At 41.4% G+C, this 22,514-nt stretch overlaps 1 protein-coding gene and 1 pseudogene across 1 annotated transcript in view; both read right to left on the bottom strand.

Annotated features, from left to right (window-relative positions):
• LOC127442946 (gastrula zinc finger protein XlCGF7.1-like) overlaps positions 1-22,514 on the bottom strand; it is an 898,889-nt gene that overhangs the window by 529,091 nt on the left and 347,284 nt on the right. The gene's annotated exons all lie outside the window — the stretch shown is intronic.
• On the bottom strand, positions 9,322-9,461 carry LOC127443223 (uncharacterized; annotated as a pseudogene).

The following is a 22,514-nucleotide window of genomic DNA, read 5'->3' as shown; positions in this document are numbered from 1 at the left end:
AGGAAGTAAAACATTAGACATTTGTTAATGTAAGGTGTTAAAATGTTTTTGTATTAAACAAGTTTTGAAGAGATGTGGTTTAACATCTGCATTTGGGATTTTGACTTTTTTGTTGATCTTTTGAAGTGTTGAATGGTAGTATTTGGTTGTCTGTAAATGGCTAGTTATCTCCAGTAGCTTCTACGGTCACAGGCACGTACATAACCATTGAAGCAGTGTCATATGTTCACAATGACAGATTTTTTTTTTTTTAAATATTTCATTTACATTAGTAGTTTCCTTGTTTAGTTTAGCTCAAACGAGACTCTCCTTCAAGGTGTGTTGATTTGTTAGTACCTGTTGATTATCGAACAAATGGCAATGCCGCAAAAGAGTGACAATTTTTTTTAATGCACACTGGAAGAAAGAACTTTCTGCTCTGATGTAAAAGTAGCTTGAACTTTAAAGCTGACAGAAATCAACAAAGCAATACCAGTAGTGACAAGAAGCATGTGAGAATGGAGCTCTGTTTGTGTTCCATTTGGAAAGTTAAGACTGTACTTTCAGGGATCATTTCTATAGTTTTTAGATTGGAAATGTGTTTCAAAACATTTATCTTCCTATTGTTACAGTAACCCAGACTCGAAGATGGTGGTGAACCCAAAAGCAGGTATTTATTTGAACAAACACAAACACTGACAGCAAATGGCAGGTGAGTGGTGAATGAGCAGATTGGTTCAGGAACAGACAACAGTACTTGATGGAGGTTATTGTATATGCAGGTAGAAGTATTACTTGGGTTGGAGGATAACACCAAGGGAAGGAGACGCAGGAGAGGAGACTTGGAACAAACTTCGGAATAGCGCTGGAGAGGAATCGTTGAGGGAGCACACAGGAATGGTGTCTGAAGAGTCAGGTAAGTAGAAGGTAAGTGAGTCTGTACACTGCTTTGATACCAGACGAAGACTGAAGAGAGAGTGGAGTGTTATATAAAGGAGCTGATTGACACGGTGATTGGAGACAAGTGCGGTTGATCAGTATTTGGGGGAGCGGGAAGGTTGAGTGTTTGTGGTGGGAAGGTCAGGTGGATCTGTTTTTGATATTAACATTTTTATTGATTCAAAAAACAAAACAAAAAATCAAACAGGATTACACAAACAGAACATACATACACTGAATCAATTTATAAAATTGTATATCCCTTCCCCTGTACCCCCCCCCCCCAACTATATACATCCAGTGGTCCGACACAAAATTAAAGTAACCACACATATATATACAGACAAAAAAACAAAACAAAGGAAACACTTAAGAATAAATTATATATATAAAAACAAAAGAAACAAAATCAAATTTAACAAATATATACCCAAACCAAACAAAATGTCTCTCTCCACAGCCCGTCACTGAGCACCCTCCAAAAAGGCCAAAAACCTGCCCCATTTTCTGTCATAAGCAGCCGAATTGCCAAGCCGTCTATACGACATCTCTTCAAAAGACGCTACCTTGCCCAATTTGGTGCACCTTTCATAAAAAGAGGGAACGCTCGTAGATTTCCATCCCCTCAAAATTATCTGTCTCCCGATCATCACGCTGATGAGGACCCAGCTCTCTGCATACCCATCGGCTATATCAGTAACCGCCCCATCACCCAACATGCAAAGTCTGGGACAGAACAGAACCTTAGTGCCCAAGACCTCGCAAACAAAATTCTGGACTCTCAACCAAAACTCCTGAATCCTCAAACAAGACCAGAAGGCATGTATTAAATCGCCATCCTCTAGCTGGCATCGCCAACAGGTGGGTGTGTCTTTTAAACCCAGCCTATACAATCTAGAGGGGGTCCAATATAATCAATGCAAAATCTTAAATTGCATCAGACACACCCTTGCATCTCTAGATGTAGACTTGATGTGTTTTAGAATTGTAGTCCACACTCCCTCCTCCAATATTAAGTTCAAATCTTTCTCCCATAATCTCTTGAGAGAAGTTGAAGTTCCATCCCCCAGACTCTGAATTAACAGTGAGTAATACACTGATGCCTCATGACCTTTCCCAAAAGCATTAATCACCTCTCCCAGAGTATCTGCCGCTTTAGGTGGGTGTATGCTACTCCCAAAAACAGTACAGAGCAGGTGACGCAGCTGTAAATACTTATATAACTGAGATCTGGGAATCCCAAAATGTTGAACCATATTTTCAAATGGTCTCAACACTCCACTCTCATATAGGTCACCGAGTGTAGCAACCCCCCTCACAGTCCACTCTGACCAGCAGAAAGGGGACCTATCAATACATAATTTTGGGTTCAGCCATATACTTGAGGCAACATTTAAATAAATGTCTGAATTAAACACTCTGGACACTTTTGTCCATACCGAGTGCAAATGCGAGATAACGGGGTGTAACCTAACTTCTCCAATTAATTCGTTAGAAAGGCTTTGCAATGGTGAAATAGGGGCAAGAAATTCATGTTCAATACAAAACCAAGGAGGGGCTCTCTCAGGTGGAAGCGACCAGTGAGCCAAATGTCTGAGACCGAATTTATAATAATAAAACAAAATCTAGGGTAGGCCTAGCCCACCTTTGTCAAGTGGCCTATGTAATTTGTTGAAATGTAATCTGGGACGTTTACCATTCCAAATGAAGGATTTTGCTATGCTATCTAATTGCTTAAAGTAAGAGAGGGGGACATCTTTAGGGAAAGATTGTAACAGGTTGTTAAATTTTGGAATACAATTCATTTTAATAACATTGACCTTCCCAATCATAGATAAATGTAATGAAGCCCACCTGCGCACATCACTCGAAAAACTTTTTATTAAAGGGTCGAAATTAACTAACTAAATCGGACAAATGTTCTGGGAATAAAATGCCCAAATACTCAATGCCCTGCTAAGGCCACTGGAAGGTGCCCTGTTGAAAATCTGTTACTGGACAGTACGCTGTCAGAGCCAAAGCTTTGGAATTAGACCAACTGACTCTGTATCCCAAGAACTTAGAGAAGGAACCAATAATTCTGTGGAGGCAAGGCATAGATCTGGTACAAGAACAGCCTTAAGTGCCTCCCAAGTCACCTGACTCAAAGTATGACTGTCTTTCCCTGAATAACCAACACTCCACCTTCCGCGACAAAATAGTTTTATATGTGTATTTCAGTCGGGTCAATTCTCTGAGGCCATCAGACGACATTCGGCACTTCAGCTCTGCCTTGGCACTTTTAATATTCCCTTCCAACTCCACGAGTTCTCGTGCTTTGGCTTTTTTGGTGAATGAGGCATACTGTATGGTCCGGCCCCTAAGAACAGCCTCAAGTGCCTCCCAAGCCATGCCCACAGTCTCCATATAAACATTGATTTCAGTCTTTAACATTTGTTGGAAATCAGGATTTTGCAAAAGGGATACATTAAAGTGCCAACTATATGATTTCTTTTTCACCGTATGTGACAACACCTCTAAACTCACCAGGGCATGATCTGAGACTAAGATATTTCCAATTGAGCAATCAACAACAGATGAAATGAGATTTTATAAATCTATTCTAGAATAAATCTTATGGACTGATGAAAATGTATAGTCCCTACCAGATGTGTTCAAAAGTCGCCAAATATCTGCAAGACCAAGATTTTTACACATCCTGCGAAGCGTCAATGTTGCTCTAGGGGGCTAACACACTTTTGCTTCACTATGATCAAGGATTGAGTCCAACAAAAGATTAATGTCTCCTCCCAATATTATATCATGAGGGGTGCTAATGGCTTGCAACATCCTTTCAAGATCTATAAAAAAGCCCTGATCATCAATATTAGGTGCGTAAATATTAGCCAAAATCAACCTTTGCCCCTGAATGTCTGCTAAAACAATAATGACTCTTCCCATTTTATCTTTAATCTGTTTGAGAGATTTGAATTGTAGATGTTTACTTATCAGTATATTGACTCCCCTACTCTTACTTGAGACAGCACTAAAGAAAACATGTCCACCCCATATCTTCCCAAATTTTTCAGCTTCAGAAATAACCTTCCTTCTTTTTATGGGGTGCCCCAACCCATTCACATTCCATGTGGAGAGAGACAATCCATTCATATTAACATTTAATATATTGATATAATAAAAAAAATGTGTGTCAAAAGCAAGATTATACAGACCACATTCCCCATTAATGCAACAATCAAACCCTGCACTTCCCCCTGAACAAAACAAACAGAAAAAAGAAAAACATGCACATTAACCCCGCGCACGACAGCATCAACTGGCGTCAATCCCTCTAAACTCAGAGTCCATGTACGCCTACGAGAGCCCCCGTGACAACTTTGCCATCGGATTGCTCAAGTCTGGTGCTTCTGCACAAATTCTGTGAGGCAAAATTACATAACAGAAAATACTTTATAAAACAAACCCCAGCCAACAGGCAGAATAAACACAAAGAACATGTAGATTCATTCACAGAACTGTCTTGAAGGTGTGTTCCTCCACAAAACAACTTCCAGCTGATACAAAGCCATTCAGTTTCCTCGGACAGACAGACAATTGTTCAGTGAGCCGGCCGTTATGAGTGCAGCAGATGACGAAATCATTCCAATGTCTTGCGAAAATACTCCACAAAAACAAACTCCAGCCGCTAGGCGGAACCAGCACGAAAAGAAAAAAAAACAGGCATCACAGTTCCTCGGACGATCAAGAGCCAAACTCACTCGGAGGCCGCATATAAAAGTACATCATGATTTACTCAGCCCGTCAACTTTATAAAAGACGTCCATTATGTGAGCATGTAGATATTTTGCGGTTATCCATAGTGTCCATTCTCAATCTGGCCGGGAACTTCAACATAAAAGCGATCTTTCCGTCAATGCAAAAGTTTCTTGAAGGAGTCATGCCAACACAAAAAGCAACAAAAATGGCACCCAGCTTCCTCAGACAATCGAGTCACTGAACTGCGAGTCAGTCCAATAATATAAGAAACATCAAATGGCTTACTCACTCCAATTTATTTATAAAGGAGAGTGCCTGTTTGGGACATGTAAATACTTTGCTGCCGTCCCTGGTGTCTATTCTCAGTTTGGCTGGGAAACATCAGTGCAAAAGCGATCTTCCATTGATGTAAGAGTTTCTTACATTCCTTAAACCGATCGCATTTCTCTCTTGTTGAACTCGCAAAGTCCAGGAACAAGAAAATATTGTGACTCCTCCAAGAAAGCTTTTCTTTGCTCCTCGCCTGGCGCAACACGAGATCTGTATCGGATGATCTCAGAAATTTGGCCAGAATTGATCGGGGCCTGTCTCCCTCAGCAGATCCGTGAGCCGGGACTCTGTGGCGTAAACACCATTTCCTCAGAATTTCTTCCTTCAAGACAGTGATCATCTCTTGTCTAGAAGCCCTCTATCTTTGCTGTAGATATACACGAGTCAGCGGGCGGAATCTTCACGGGAAAACTTTCCGCTCCCCTGCAGTGTTCTGGCGAACATCACACCGCCTCGCCGATTGACGCTTCACTGGTGAACGGGCCTCAGCATCCTGATTCCCTGCAGCACTTTGGCAGGGTTTTTGTATCCTTACAAAGCAATTGTATATTGTGTATTGTATACTGTGTGATATAAATATACATTTATGTATCTAAAAGAGTCACTTACATGTTTGCGTCTTTTTAAAGATGTCGTTCCGTAAGTGTTCCTTGTGCGAGAGGCACATCCCGCCATCAGATCAGCATGAGAGCTGCGCAGAGTCAGCTCTTGTGGAGACAGACTGCCCTCACTGTGAGGGCATGACTCTCAAGACGCTTCGCTCGTAAATCACCCTCGTTCTGAGGGATGATTCAGCCTCACAAGCCCTCCCACCCGCCTCTTCTGTAATACCCGAGGATTCACACGAGGAGGCACGGCGGGGCCGTGAGGTCGAGCAAGATGACTTTGAGGTGGTCCTTGTAGCGGCACACGTCCCGCGAGCCCCTCAATCTCTCCGAAGCACATGTTTTCCAATACACTGTGCGAGATGAGCTCCGGCCTTCTGAAAAAGCGGGCGGCCTCATCTCGTGCAGCAGTTCTGACGCTGGGGATAATAATGACGATGTCATTATGTCTCTTGCTGCATCAAGCGAGTGGTCAGTGGATGAGGTAGCGTCCCGCAAATCTGCCCCATTCTTCCCCGAAGTTCATAACGAACTATACAAGTCCTGGCGCGCAACCTTATACAGTGTGCTCGCGCAGTGACACCATCCTCTTTAATGTGAATTATGGGGAAGAAAACGGTTATTAAAGCGGCACACCTCTGCCCAGCGAGTAACAGGGCGTGGAAATCGTGCCGCATACATCCTTCCAAACCATGTCAACAAACGTCTGCACTGGTGGGAAAAGCTTACTCAGCAGCAGAACAAGCTGGATCAGCACTCCACACAATGGCGGTGTGCCAGGAATTTCAAACCAAGCTCCTCAGATAAATGGACGAGCACGGCTTTGATCCAGAGATATTCAAAAAGTTCCGCACCGCTACAGATTTAGCGCTGCATACCACAAAATTCACTGCGCAGGTCATCGGCAAGTCCATGGTCAACCTGGCAGTTCTGGATCGACATATATGGCTGACCCTCACATAAATGAGTGATAAGGAAAAAGCCACTTTTTGGATGCTCCAGTGTCTCCAGCCGGCCTCTTTGTTAGCTCTGTGAATACGTTTGCTGAGCGTTACGTCGCGATTCAGCAGCAGTTACAGGCTATGAGACACTTTATGCCCAAATGGAGTATATCACAGCCGGTTCGCCCTCGCTCTGTTTCGAGCCAGTGCCCGACTAAAAGTCCCATACCTGCTGCTTCATCGGCACCTGCGTATCAGCACGTGCAGCAAAAGCGCTTCTGACGAGTACAACCCTTTGAAGTGGAAAGCAGAGCCCGCAGTTCCCTCCAGGTATGCTCCAAAAAAGGCTCAATTGGAGACACAAAACACTGTTCCCCATCTCCCTACTATTGTTTGTCGGGAAAGGAATATTGTTGTTCACAATATTGTTCAAAATGTTGTTTCTGTGTCTTGCACTCTCATAAATGCAATAAAAAATGAAGTGCAAAAAAGAATACAGCATTCATTTCAAATGCACGAGATGCTCACACATTCTCAATAAGAGCCCCTTTTTCCTCTTCAAAGCACACACATTATGTGCAACCGCTTCCCTATAGTGAGCGACGTATTATATCATACAGTGAGCAAATTGCCCTCTGTCCCGTTATGCAGATGCGTGGTGAGCCCTAACGGGTATTTCAGAGTGGGTGCAAAAATGATCGAACATGGTTATACGATCCAATTTTGCACACCGGCCACCCCGTTTCAACGGCATTCTGTCTTCCATGGTTTCGTCTGAAGATGCGCCAGTGTTACAAGCCAAAATACACAGTCTCATTGTGAAAAACACGATAGAGATTGTGCCAAATTTTCAAGCACAAAAAGGGTTTTACAGCCATTATCTTCTTGTTCCAAAGAAAGACGGCGGGCTTCGGCCAATCCTGGATCTGAGGCCTTTAAATCGCGCACTTACAAAATGATTACTCAGAAACGGATCTTATCGTGTGTACGCCCACACGATTGGTTGGCGTTGATAGATCTGAAGGATGCGTACTTTCATATCCAAATTGTACGACATCACAGGATGTTTTTGAGATTCGTGTTCGAGGGAACAGCATATCAACTCAAAGTCCTGCCCTTCGGACTATCTCTGGCTCCTCACACATTCACAAATCGCATCGATGCGGTTCTCGCCCTTCTAAGACTGAGCGGCGTACGCATCTTCAACTATATCGATGATTGGCTGTTACTGGTGCAATCAGAAGCTTTGTTATGCCAGCACAGAGACTTACTGCTTCAGCCATTCTACAGTGTCTCAGTTCAAACTGGGGAGAACACTTCCACTGAAACTGTTTCAGAAAGCATTGGGATTTATGGCAGTGGTCATTCCATTAGGTCTCTTACACATGAGACCTCTTCAGTGCTGGCTGAAGCACCATGTGCCATGACGTGCTTGGCACCAAGGGCGCATGCGCATCACTATATCCCGCCGCTGTATAGCTGCTTTAGCACCACGGACAGCTCCTGCGGTTAACTAGCGAGGTGTCGTGCTGGGGCAAGTTGTCATGCAGTGCCTAAAGCTATCGGCTGTATTTCTAGCCTTAAAGGCTTTTCAATCAGAAATATCAAACTGTCATGTCCTGGTTCACTCAGACAACATGACAGTTGTGGCATATATAAACTGCCAAGCGGAATTCAAGAGACTTCACCCTCAAAATGTACTGAGGATTTGGGAAATATCTGGCAAAGCAGAAATTGATCTATTTGCCTCAGTGTAGAATACCCACTGTCCCCTCTGGTAATCGAAGTCTCAAGTTGTCAGGTGGAAAGTGGTGACCACGGATGCTTCCAACACAGGTTGGGGGGTGGTGTGCGATGGACGCCCAACTTTCGGCACCTGTACAGGTGCGAGGAGGGCATGGCACATCAACCACTTAGAGCTATCGGTCAGTCAAAAATAGCGAGCTGTCATGTCCTGGTTTGCTCAGACAGCATGGCAGTCGTGGCATATATAAACAGCCAAGGCGGAATTCATTCACCGCCACTGTCCGGGCGAATGGAGACTTCATCCTCAAACTGTACTGAGGATTTGGGAAATATTCGGCAAAGCAAAAATCAATCTATTTGCCTCAGTGGGGAATGCCCACTGTCCCCTCTGTTATTCGAAGTCCCAAGCCCCGCTGTGAACGAATGCAATGGCACACAAATGGCCGGCGAAATGCAAATATACGTTTTCCCCAGTATGCCTTATTCACTCTGTCATATGCAAAGTCTGAGAGGACAAGGAAATGGTTCTATTAGTTGCGCCGAAATGGCCCAATCAGCCATGGATTCCGGAAATGATGGAGATGCTGTACAGCTTGCTCACCATGGGAAATACCACTGAGGAGGGATCTCCCCTCAGGCGTGAGGCACAATCTGGCATCCCCAGCCCCAGCTGTGGAACCTGCATGTGTGGCACTTGAACAGGGCACACTACACATGCCAGAAATGATGCGTTCAGTCATGAACACCATTTTACAAGCCAGAGAACCATCCATGAGACACCTCTACATACTAAAATGGAAGGTGTTCGCTGATTGGTGTCTCTTACATGACAAGGACCCAGTAAACTGCCCCATACATGAAATTCTAATATTTCTTCAAGAGCAATTAGACGCAGAACTCACCCCATCAACACTCAAAGTGTATGTGGTAAGTGTAACTATATCTGCGTGTCACGCACATGAGGCCGGCGCCTCTATAGGCAAGCATGATTTAATCATAAAGTTCCTTAAAGGAGCAAGAAGATTAAACCCACCTCGACTGGCTGCAGAATCACGATTCTTTTTAAGAAAAGAGCATCAAAAATCATCATCATGGATAGGAAGACAAATCTTTTGAAACTAATTTCCAAGCCAAAAACTATAGAAATGATCCCTAAAAGTATAGTCTTAACTTTCTCAATGGAACACAAACAGAGCTCCATTCTCACATGCTTCTTGTCAATTCTGGTGTTGCTTTGTTGATTTCTGTCAGCTTTAAAGTTCAAGCTAGATTTACATCAGAGCAGAAAGGTCTTTCTGAGTTTTGATGCTCTTTTCTTAGAGAGATTCAGGCACTGAGCAATGACATTTTCATAGCTCTTTGCTGTTGATGAGAGTTCTGTGTTGTTTTTGGCAATATGGACAAAAAGAGTATGATCAGAGTGGTGCTTTTAGAAAGTAAAACATTAGACAGTTGTTGACGTAAGTTTTTGTATTACATAAGTTTTGAAGAGATGTGATTTAACTACTTCACATACATAACCGTTGAAACAGTGTCATATGATCGCCATGATAGAAAAATTTGTTTATGTTTAATTTACACTAGTAGATTCCTAGTTTATTTTTGCTCAAACAAAACTCTCCTTCAAGGTGTGTTGATTTGTTAGCACCTGTTGGTTATTGAACAAATGGCCATGCCACAAAAGAGTGACAATATTTGTCTGCCCATTTGAACCAATCATTATGATGTGCACTTTCTAATAATTCTTTTTTTGAAAATGTCAGGTCAGCCTCATAATCTGTGTCATTATTGGGCATTGCTACTGGTAATTTTGCAGTCTGATTTTGTATTGCATTAGTTTAGCGTAGTGGCAATGTTATAAATTGTGTTTCATCTGTATGGCTTAGTGGCAATCTTATATATTGATAATCTGTTCCTCCAGATGTCTCCTCATAGTCTTCCTCATTTAAAGACCTTCTTTTAACAAAGTTATTTACTGGCATACCTTGAGAGACTTAATGGAAGTGGATATCACCAAGCTCTGAGAAGTCGATTGTTTGAAACTCTCCTGGCCCTGGGGAGAAGTAAGGTTGAGAAGGCCCTGCCTGCTCTGAGTCTGGGGAGTGGAGGCTGGGGAAGTCGTTGCAGTAGGTGTACCAACACCAAGATCCATAGCAGAACTTTCCTCACCCTCCAGTTCTGACACCACTGGCTGCTGTACATCCTCCTGCATCACTACTTTCTCCCTCCTGCTCTGGGCTTTCCTCTTGTTCAGTTCTTTCCTGGTCATGGGTCTCAGGTTCTCCTTCAGCTTCAGGAGACTCTATGTCTAAATCTTCCTGATCTTCTGCTCTATCTCTCTGATCTGCTGGTTTTGGTAACCTCAACTGAGGGACCCTAGTGCAGTGATTTAAATGATACCATGTTGTACTACCTTCTACCTGTACTGCTGTTGGGGTTGCTCTCACCAATTTATAGGGTCCTTCCCTTCTGGGTTCATTCCATCTTCTCCTAAACACTCTCAAATAAACTTGGTCTCCAGGAACTACGGGACACGGTGCTTCTTCGTCCTGTCTGGGCCCCCTGTTCTGTTCCTGTGAATGAATAGCTTCGTGTATAGCAGTTAATTGTCTCATGTAGGCCCTTAACTCCATCTGTAGTTGTTCTAAAGGTGGGTCTTCATAAGGACCTCTCAAGTATGGTACTGGCATGGGTCTGCCTGTTAGCATTTCATGTGGTGATAGATTAGTGATTCTATTGGTCTGCATGCGATAGTTCACCAAATGCAAGGGGTAGAGCATCTACCCAATTGAGTTTGGTGTCACGGCAAATTTGATTGATCTTAGCTTTGAGAGTTCCATTCAACCTTTCAACCATTCCCTGAGATTGTGGATGGTAGACACACCCTAGTCTTGCTTTTATTCTCAACTGTTGTATCACTGTTTTCACTGTTCTTTGAATGAATGCTGAACCATTGTCAGAGCTAATTTGAGAAGGTATACCAAATCTTGGAATGATCTCTCTGGACAAAAATTTTGATCACAGTTTGGGCTCCCTGGTCTGCTGATGGTACTGCCTCTACCCATCTGCTGAATCTGTCTATTATCACCAACATGTATCTTTTTCCTCTTATTGATCTTGCCATATCCACATAATCCATTACCAGATGTTTGAATGGGCCCTCTGGTACGGGTATGTGACCTATTGGTGCTGATGTACCCTTTCTGACATTGTTTTGGGCACAAATTTCACATTCAGCCAAATATTCGTCTACCATGGTCTGTAGGTATGGGGACCAAAATCCCTGTCTTTTTATCTTCCTTATTACCTCCCCCCTTGCGCAATGGTCAAAACCATGCGCATCAGAGATTATAATAGTAAGGAGTGCTATGGGAGCAATCATATGTCCTTCGTGAGACCGCCATATGCCATTCACATCCCTGCTCGCACCTCTATGTTGCCATATGGTATGTTCATAAGGGCCAGCTTGCTGTTGCTTTCGTGCAATATCAGCTAATTGTGGCTGAGGCTGAAGCAGAACTGATACAGGTGCCATCACTGCTACTTGGCATCCAGAAGCATTTTTGGCATGTAAGTCTGCAGCATTATTTCCTTGAACAACGAAATCATTGCCTTTTTTATGTGCTTGACATTTGATAATAGCTCATTTCTTTGGATGCACCATGGCTGAAATGAGCTTGATTATTTGGTCACCATGTTGAATTGGTGTCCCACCAGTCTTTTTGAACCCACTTTGTTTCCAGACTGCTCCAAATAAATGGCATACTCCATGTGCATATGCAGAATCTGTATAGATATTAACAGTTTTATTTTTAGCCAGTAGACATGCCTCAATCAATGCTTTTAATTCAGCCAGTTGTGCTGAGCATGGTTGCTCACAGTGCTGCAACACAATTGGAACAAAAGTTTTGTCTTCTTGTTTAACAACAGCATATCCAGCATGATTTCCTAGATGGTCTCTGAAACATGACCCATCCACAAAATAATCTACTTCTGCTTCTTTGACTGTGTGGTTAGTACGAGAGAGAGAGAATTAATTGACGGCCCTAAAGCCGTTTTCGCAACCGTGGGTATTTAGCAGACACATGTTTTTCCATTTCTGACATTAGTTCAACTGTTCTTGACTCAAACTTTTTTTTCTTTAGTAGTCACTACAAGCATTGGAACGCCTTTCATAGCAGTGTAACACAGAACTTTTAGCCATGTTTTATCTGCAGATTCAAATATTAAAGGATTTTCTGTGTCTTCCCGCTTTTTCTTTTCTGCTCTTTTCATCATTGATCCTAAATCTTTTGCCTGACTTCCCTTACTTACATATGAGGTAACATGTGGAACTGAATTTGGTACTTGAAACCATTGTTCAATAAAGTTGCATTTCCAATTTGTAGTGCTGCACCTTCTGGCCCTACAATTATATATTGTGAACTCAAAAGCACTTCTTGTCCTTTAGTGTCATTTAACCATTTCTTTTCAAGCTCTGGGTCCCTTTCTGAATCATCTATTATGGTACAATGAAACTCAGTTTTTGGCATGCTTGGTTCACAGAGCTGTTCTTTAATGTATTTTCCCCATTTGTTTATTGTTTTTTCTACATCTCCTAACCAATGTAAGATTGTCACAAAAATTATCTGCATCACTTCCAGGAAAGTCAAAGAACTCTGCGAGAACCAACATCATAAAACTCTCACACAGAGGAGCATCTCCACCTGAGAAAACACACCCCACTGATTGGGGACCATAAAACGCAAATCACACTCACATCTGCTCTCTCTCTCTCTCTCACCTTAGGTCACTTTAAGGACACTAAAAACTAAGTTATGACTTATCCTGTTCTGTAATGTAAAAGGTTTTCTGATCATACATGTTTGGTATCATTCAAGAGGTCTCAGTGCAACTGGTAAAACGGTCTCATTCCCTTTCAGCAAAGTCAAATCACAAGTAAGATTTCAGAACTTAATAAAATACAGTATTCTATCCGGGGCATGCCCCTCTCAAGTCTCACACAGAGACCAGATGCTGTATGCAGATTAGGTGTATTCTTTGTAAACATCAAACAACCTACTCAATCAAAGGTCGAATTACAACTCCCTAAATTGTAAACCAAATCCTAAATAACATCAAACACACACATCTGAAATAACAATGGGATCGTTCGGTACTTAAGGAAGGATGGCAGAGAAGCTCGGGGAATCTGTAAATCAGATCTCCCATGCTTCGTCGTTTGCATGTAGTTTTTTCACTACCAGGTAATTGCAATTTGTATTTCTTATGTTTGGTAAATGTTTGAATGGAATACAACTTTAAATATATTATTATGTTTGGTTCACTGATAGCTTTGAGTTTGATTTATTATTTTAATTGGATTGTTTGAATGTATTACTATTACCTGGTAAATAAATTGTTATTATGATTCATTCTGAAGGACTGTTTTCTAGTATATTTCTTGTTAATTACAAATCTATGGTCAGAGTTGGCTTAATTAAGCTACTTCAGAAGTAACCCATTAGTTAAGTATGTAAGAGGCTAAACGGTAAACCGAGAACCTATTATAGAACTTAGCCAAGTAGAATTAAATGGGAATACTAAATGTAGGACCGAGAACCTGTAAAACAGGACTTAATTGACTGGGGTTAAAAGGTAAACCGAGAATCTATTATAGAACTTAGCCAAGTAGAATTAAATGGGAATACTAAATGTAGGACCGAGAACCTGTAAAACAGGACTTAATTGACTGGGGCTAAACGGTAAACCGTGAATCTATTATAGAACTTAGCCAAATAAGACTAAACGGATAAAGCCGAGAACCTATAAGGACTTAGTCTAAAACTTACTAATATCTGAAACTGATGAATTTGTAGTTAAAGGACCTATGTCTGACCAGCACAGGACCCAAATAACATTGAAATAACAAATGCAGTCTAGAAGAGAGAATTACTAAAATTCAGAGCATAGATACATCAACGAGGTTTTTCATAATTGAAGTCAGATGAAATAAAGAAAATAATTAATGATAAGATTAATAAAAAAACATGGAATTCAAATCAAATAACCAAAGTATTATTTAATGTCGCGCACGATAAGACAGAACAGGCAGGATACCTTCAGCCACGCCATTGGATACCGTCCTTGGGCCAGTGGGTGATTTCCCCCTTACACCAATATATGTTTGCTTGTGGCTCCTGAGGTTCTTGGAACTGTGTGACAGTCATTTGTTTGATGCCCCTGTTGTCTATATAAATGCCTTCTGGAGTGCACCAAATCTGTAAATTCATTTTACATATAGCATCTCTCTCTAACAAGTTGACAGGTGTTTGTTCTGATATTAGAATGGGAATTTTGATCTCTGCGTCATTTATGCTGACTGGAGCTGTCATTGGAATTAGCTGCGCGAGTCCCGAGAATCCTACTGTCTTTACATGTTTTCCAGACTTGGGGAGGTGAGAGGCATAATTTGGACTTATACATGTAAACGTAGCTCCAGTATCTAGCATGACTGGTATTGTTTTGCCCTCTATTTTAACCTGCAACATAGGTTCTTGATCAGCATCAGATGATATCATTGGAAGCTGACCCCTCCCCGTAGGATCCTCTGGGCAGCCTCAGTAGCCCTGCTGTGGTCCACGCCATGGATTGAGTGGACCTGATGCTGGAGCTTAGTATTCTTGCTGCCATGGGGCATTGCTTGGACCAGGGGGTTGACTGCTTTGCCATGGATTAATAGGGCAATTTCTTCTGTTGTGTCCAGGCTGATTGCAGCCCCAATATATTATTGTTGGGCCATTAGTTCTAGGGCCACTGTTCTGTCTACCTCTTCCTCTTCCTCCCTGTTGTAGTCTGTTCCAGTTTCCCCGTTGTTCTGGTTGCACATAGATTACAAGCATTGCTGGTGGCTGTGATACTTGTCCTGCTGGACAACAGGTACTGGTGACATTGTATTCTGCATAACAGGTACAGGTGATACCAGGGAAGACTGGGCAGCAGAGACAGGCATATTCACAGTAGCCATTACCACTGATTGTTCTTCTTTCTCTTTGACTGTGGCTTGGATCTTCTTCTTTTCCCCAGTTAATTCTTCAAGCTGCAGTTGTGTTAGTTTTCTCTGTAGTTCTCTTTCTTGATGCTTCAATCTTAACTCATTTCTCCTGTATTGTTCTACAGCATGAGTCACATGTTCACAGAACTCTCTGTGTGATTTAGAGTTCAGTCCAACCACATCTTCCAGTTTGTCCTTCACTCGGGTTGGCATAGCATCCTCTATAGCTGTTCTGAATAATGTAGTCATGACTGGGTCTGTTTCTGGGTTTTTCTCCAGCTCTAGTTTCCATCTTCTTAGCTGTCTTTGAATATGTGCTGTAGGATTTTCAGTTTCACCTATCGGTTCGCCTTTCAGAGATCTTGGATCCATTCGTGTTGGGTATTCCTTCCTCAATTCTCCCCACATGTCAGCACGATATCTTTCAAATGCAAATCCATCCATCTTCGTATCATCAATTGCTCCTCTTAGATGCACCTTTTTAAGGATCTCATTCATCTTGGATCCCCCTAAACATTTGGCCAATAATGCTTTGATGTCGCCAATCGCTAGGAGCTTCCCTGTTGTTCCTTCTTCTACAACTCTAATCCATGTTCCAGCCCCCACATGGATGTCTGGAAGGTGAGCTATCAGTCCATCAAGGTCCTGATTGGCCCATGGCACATACTGCCCTTGTGTGCCTTTAATTAAATTTGGCAACTGTGTTTGTATGGTATATTTACTGGGGGTGTCTGGATCCATAAAATATTGTTGCTGTTCTTCTCTGTGTGGTTCCATGTCGTTTGGGTATCTTCTGGGTTGATGTTCATAGCCTTGTGCTCCATCAAGCATGTCCCTGCCGCTTGGTCGATCTCCAGGTAGTCCCAGGCTGTCTAAGAATTCAGGGGTTAGAAACACATTGCTTGGGTAGCTTGGAAGATGCATGCTCGTTGTTCTTACCAGTCTTCTTTGCTGATCTCTTGTCCAGCTTGGCTGTAGTTGTGAAGCATCTTCAAGAGCCAAGTTGCCTGTGACATATTTGTACTCTTTTCTCGGGCTGGTTGAGCGTGCCCTGTGGCTTTCTTCTCTTCTCTTTTGCTGCTCCTTAGCTAGTTGCTCCTCCACCATTTCTTGCTCCAGTGCTTTTAGCCATTTTTCCAAGTCTCTTCTAGGTGTTGTTCTTGCCCTTGGCTTCTCTTCCTCTTCTATTTCTTGTTCAGAACTCAGGTCTGCTTGGCTCTGTGACATTCGCTGTTCTTCTTTTTGTCTTTCTTGCATTTCAGCTAAGGCTGAGGTCACATGTTGATAGGCGTTGAGGGTCTCCATACCTTCTGAAGCTATGTGGCCCATGTCTTCTCTCAGGCTTGCCCCTTCACTGTCCCTATCAGAACTGTCATCTTTGATGTCTATGTTCCCTTTTATTTCTACAGTTCCTGATATAGCAGGCATTTGTTTCACAGATTGGTCAAGAGGTGGTGCATAGGGAGGTGGTCTCTCTATTATTTCACTTTTATCATCTGCTGGTCTCTTTGTCTGTCTTTCAGCTTTTATTAATTTTATCCCATGATTTTTAAACAATTGCAACACATCCTGTTCTTTTTCTCTCTTATCTTCTCTTTTTTTATTCTTATGTTTTGCTTTGTGATTTTTAATCAATGCTTCCATTTCTCTACACATTGCCACATCAAATGTTCCCTCTGCTGGCCATTTTGTGTTTAAGCCCTTTGTTCATTTTTCCCATATGCTAGACAGCTCCCTTATGATGTCTTTACATATTGGATACATTGAGCACATCTGTTCTACTGGTGTTGATGTCATTGTTGCAGTGCATCTTGCATTTTTCACGTACCTCTCTAACTCCAGCTTGTGTTTACCCTTAACTAGTCTTCACCAGGCTGGTCAGACGAGGATCACTAAAAGTATCTGACTCCTGACTTCCCCTGGGCTTTTGCTGGGTGGAGGACTTGTTTTAATTGCTAACGTATTTTATTGGTCTTTCTTAAGTATTTCAGAATAGCATTTATTTGTTGTCTATTCAATTGTTTTACAGGTGTTTCCTCCTCTTCATCTAACATTGGCCAATGTGAATTATTCTGCATCCAGATAATGTCTCCTCCTAGGCTAATTATGTCAAAACTCCAAAGTTCATCTGCAGCAAACCAGCGACCTGTAGCAGATACACCTCCTTCCCAATGCATAAAACTGAGAGATGGGGTTAATTCTACTTGACACCCTCCCAGTACAGTTACAGAAACATTTAATTCACTTCTATCACAATATTCTAAATGAAAAGGTTCAAGGAAGTCAGTCAGGGCTTCCCTTTCCACTTTGTTTAAAAGTTCCCTTCCTCTTCTTCCTCTCTTTCTCCCGTCTGTGTCTATATAAATCACTGTAAATGATTACTTGCTGTTATTTGTTTTTGTTTTAACACCCATATACTTCCACTCACAGCTGTTGGCTATGCTCTGGATCTCTGCCTATGACAATTGTTACATTCACTTTTCCCACAGTTCCATTTGTTGTGTGAAGTGATGTTAATTCCCCATTGCTGTTGCTATTGAAACAACACCTTGCTCTTCCACTGCACATATGTCAGTGCTCGTCCAAAGGAGTCCACCGCTTAAGTTAGTCACTCTTTGTATCCTTTTTAGCCATGGGCTATTTGAGCCCTTTTTGATGTAAGGCACATATACTGGGTCAATTGGTATTTTTACTTCTACACGTAATTGCACCGATTGAGAAGGACTCAACATATAAAGTCCAGTTAGGTGGTTACCCAATGGTTCAAAGGTCAAATGTTTATCCACTATGGCTCTCCAATCTACTGACGGCCACTCCCTTTCTATTTCCTGCAAATTAGTGATTATAGTCAATTTTTGCATAAACTCTTTTTTCTTTTGCTTTGTAAGATCCCATTTATCTATTCCTGCACAATCTATGTATTCAGATTCTCTCCAAAAATGAGTACTAATTCCCCGTGTTTCTATTAATAGTCTTCCTAATTCTACAAATGTGTTTCTTATCTGAATCATCATACCTATAATGATTGGTGTCAGATAATTAACACCAATATCTCAAAATATTTTACTGCTTCAATGCTTTTCTAATTATTAGACCTCATATCTTTGTGTCTTTTGTAACATGCCTCTCAGGAGAAAAACAGTTACACAGACACATATCAGCTCATTCATCCACATACAACATAGCACAGTGCAGCCAGCATAAACACAATACAGTCAACATAAACACATCAACAATCGCAGCCAACATAAATCATCAATATAATTGATTTGTACACAACACAAGCAATACATATATTCACAGCAACAAAAGCACCATTTATGCAAAATGCTTACCTCAGCTTTTTTTAGCACCAGTGAGTCTGTTCAGTCAGTGCAAGGAAGCCCAGAGCAGTTCCCTTTGTCCCGGTGCCAGTCCCTTCGTGGTCGCCAATTTTATGTTGTGGAGCGTGGAAAACGTTTCTTCACTTCTCTCTAAAAAAAACTCTCGAAGTCAGAAGTTCCAGGTGCCAAAGGTTAGTTTATTGAGCAAAACAACAAACCCGAGATGTCAGCTGAGATCTGACTTGCTCGGTCAAAACCCTGCTGTCTTATACAGTTTGTTATCTAGCGTTACTTCATACCTATGCCTTCTTAATATTTTTTGAATCAAATGGATTCAGCTCGCCACCATTATTTCACAGTGCCTCTGACTTCATTTTAATGGTACAAACGTGGCTGTTAGTTCCTTAAAAAAAAAAAAAAAAACTTTTAAATTCATTTATCATGAAAAAAAAACATTTTTAATGAATAATACGTCATAATCTGAGCATGTATAGATACTATTAATTATCGGTTGCATCAGTCTTTTAACCGTGTGTACTTTCATGACTCAGTACATTTGTTCTGTGCTTACAGCTGAGTGCACAGAGCGTTTCTGCAACATTAGCACTTTAAGTGTTGTCAAATGCCCTTTCCTTGGTCACACACAGTCCAAGCTTTCTATGTTAGTTCTTTTCTATAATTTAGTGCATTTTAACTATATCTGTAAATGGCTAGTTATCTCCAGTAGCTTCTATGGTTACGGACATGTTACATAACCATTGAAACAGTGTCATATGTTCGCCCTGATAGAAAAATTTGTTTGTTTAATTTACACTAGTACTTTCCTAGTTTATTTTAGCTCAAACGAAACTCTCCTTCAAGGTGTGTTGATTTGTTAGCACCTGTTGATTATTGAGCAAATGGCACTGCCACAAAAGAGTGACAATATTTCGTATTTATTTAGTTTTTTCAGTTTTCCCACGATATATTATCACTAAACTTGAGTTTTTGGGACACGCACTGGAAGAAAGACCTTTCTGCTCTGATGTCAAACTTGCTTGAACTTTAAAGCCAACAGAGATATACAGATATTTGGAGACCTTTGAACCCATCTGGTAGGGACTATGCATTTTTTTCATCAGTCCATAAGATTTATTCTAGAATAGATTTGTTTTTTTTTTTGATATCCAAATCCCTCATTTCATCTGTTGTTGATTGTTCAATTGGAAATATCTTAGTCTCAGATCACGCTCTGGTGAGTTTAAAGGTGTTGCCACATATAGAGAAAAAGAAATCATATAGTTGGCACCTTAATGTGTCCCTTTTGCAAATTCCTGATTTCCAACAAATGTTAAAGACTGAAATAAGTGTTTATATGGAGACCAACTGGTCCTCAGTATCCTCTGTGGGCGTGGCTTGGGAGGCACTTAAGGCGGTTCTTAGGGGTCGGATCATACAGTATGCCTCATTCATTAAAAAATCCAAAGCACAAGAACTTGTGGAGTTGGAAGGTAATATTAAAAGTGCAGAGGCAGAGCTGAAGCGCCTATGTCATCTGATGGCCTCAGAGAATTGACCCAATTGAAATACAGATATAATATTATTTTGTCACAGAAAGTGGAGTTTTGGTTATTCAGGGCAAGACAGTCATACTTTGAGTCGGGTGACAAAGCAGGAAAACTTTTGGCTAGATATATAAATCAGAGAGAGTCTTTTTCTATCATTCCCTCAGTGAAATCTGCTGGTGGTGAAATATTTACCTCGGCCATTGATATTAATAATGCTTTTAAAGAATTCTATCTTGATCTCTATAGTTCTTTGTCTACTGATGAAGATATTAGGAACTTTCTGGAACCATTAGATCTCCCTAAACTGACGACTGTGCAAAAAAATTCTCTTGATTCTGAGATAACCTTGGAGGAGTTTGACGAGGTAATTAAGTCCTTACCTACAGGCAAGGCTCCGGGGCCTGACGGCTTTTCCTCTGAGTTTTTCAAATCTCCTGCTACAGAACTGGCTCCACTTTTGTTAGAAGTTTATACGGAATCATTAAAGAATGGAAAGCTTCCTCCAACCATGACACGAGCCCGGATCAGTCTGATTTAAAAAAAAAGACAAAGATCCAAGCGTGTGTAAAAGTTACCGCCCAATTTCCCTGATCCAGTTGGATGTAAAAATGTTGTCCAAAATTCTGGCTAATCGATTAAGTCAAGTTATGACATCACTTATACATATAGATCAGGTGGGGTTTATTCGAGGCCGTAGCTCTTCTGATAACATTAGGCGTTTCATCAATATCATGTGTTCAGTAGCGAATGATCAATCTCCGGTTGCTGCCATCTCTCTTGACGCCGAAAAGGCGTTTGATATGGTAGAATGGGATTATCTTTTTAAGATTTTGGAAACGTATGGGTTTGGGAGTACATTTAATTGTTGGATTAAGTTACTTTATGGACACCCTGTAGCAGCGGTGCAAACAAATGGCTTAATTTCAGATTATTTTACTCCGGATAGGGGCACCCGGTAGGGTTGCCCTCTTTCCCCATTATTGTTCTGTCTTGCCCTGGAACCATTAGCAGCCGCAATAAGAAAGAAGGATGATTTTCCAGGGGTGATGGCGAGAGGTATGGCGCATAAGCTTCTGCTTTATGCAGATGATATTTTATTATTTGTCTCCGACCCCACTAGATCTATGCCTTGCCTCCACATAATTATTAACTCCTTTTCCAAATTCTCAGGATACAAAGCCAATTGGTCTAAATCTGAAGCTTTGGCTTTGACAGCGTACTGTCCAGAAACGGCCTTCCAGCCAGGTGCCTTCCAGTGGCCCAAACAGGGAATTAAGTATTTAGGAATTTTATTCCCAGCAAATTTGTCTGATTTAGTCAGAGTTCATTTTGATTCCTTAATAAAAAGGTTTTCTAATGATGTGGACAGGTGGGCTTCATTACACTTATCGATGATTAGGAAGGTTAATGTTATTAAAATGAATTGTATCCCAAAATTTAACTACCTGCTACAATCTGTCCCTGTAGATGGCCCCTCTCTTATTTCAAGCAATTTGATAGCATAGCGAAGTCCTTCATTTGGAATGGTAAGCACCCCAGGTTAAATTTCAGTAAGTTACATAGGCCGATTGACAAAGGTGGGTTAGGCCTAGCCAAGATTTTATTTTATTATTATGCATTCAGTCTTAGATATTTGGTTCATTGGTCACTTCCACCTGAGAGAGCTCTTCCCTGGTTTTGTATTGAAAAGGAAGTTCTTGCCCCTATCTCGCCACTGCAAAGCCTTTCGAGTAAACTAGCTGGAGAGGTTAAGTCGCACCCCGTTATTTTGCATTTGCACTCGATATGGACAAAAGTGTCCAGAGTGTTTAATTCGGATATTTATTTAAACGTAGCCTCAAGTATATGGCTGAACCCTAAACTATGTATTAATAAGTCCCCTTTTTGTTGGTCAGATTGGATTGTGAGGGGGGTTAATACACTTGGTGACCTGTATGAGGGTGGAGTATTGAGATCTTTTGAAAATTTGATTCAACATTTTGGGATTCCCAGATCTCAATTTTATAAGTATTTACAGCTGCGCCACCTGCTCTGCTCTGTATTTGGGAGTAGCATACACCCCCCTAGAGCGGCAGATACTCTGGAAGTGGTGATTGCTGCTTTTGGTAAGGGTCATGAGGCATCAGTGTATTACTCCCTGTTAATTCAGAGTCTGGGGGATGGAGCTTTAAATTCACTCAGAAGATTATGGGAGGAAGATTTAAATTTGTTATTGGAGGAGGAAGTGTGGGCAAGGATTCTAAAAAACATAAAGTCTGCATCTAGAGATGCAAGGGTTCGCCTTATGCAATTTAAGATTTTACATAGATTTTATTGGA

This window comes from Myxocyprinus asiaticus, chromosome 6, assembly GCF_019703515.2.
Source record: "Myxocyprinus asiaticus isolate MX2 ecotype Aquarium Trade chromosome 6, UBuf_Myxa_2, whole genome shotgun sequence".
Lineage (NCBI taxonomy): Eukaryota > Metazoa > Chordata > Actinopteri > Cypriniformes > Catostomidae > Myxocyprinus > Myxocyprinus asiaticus.
The sequence above is the reverse complement of the archived record's forward strand: the minus strand, read 5'-3'. Positions and strand labels throughout refer to the sequence as shown.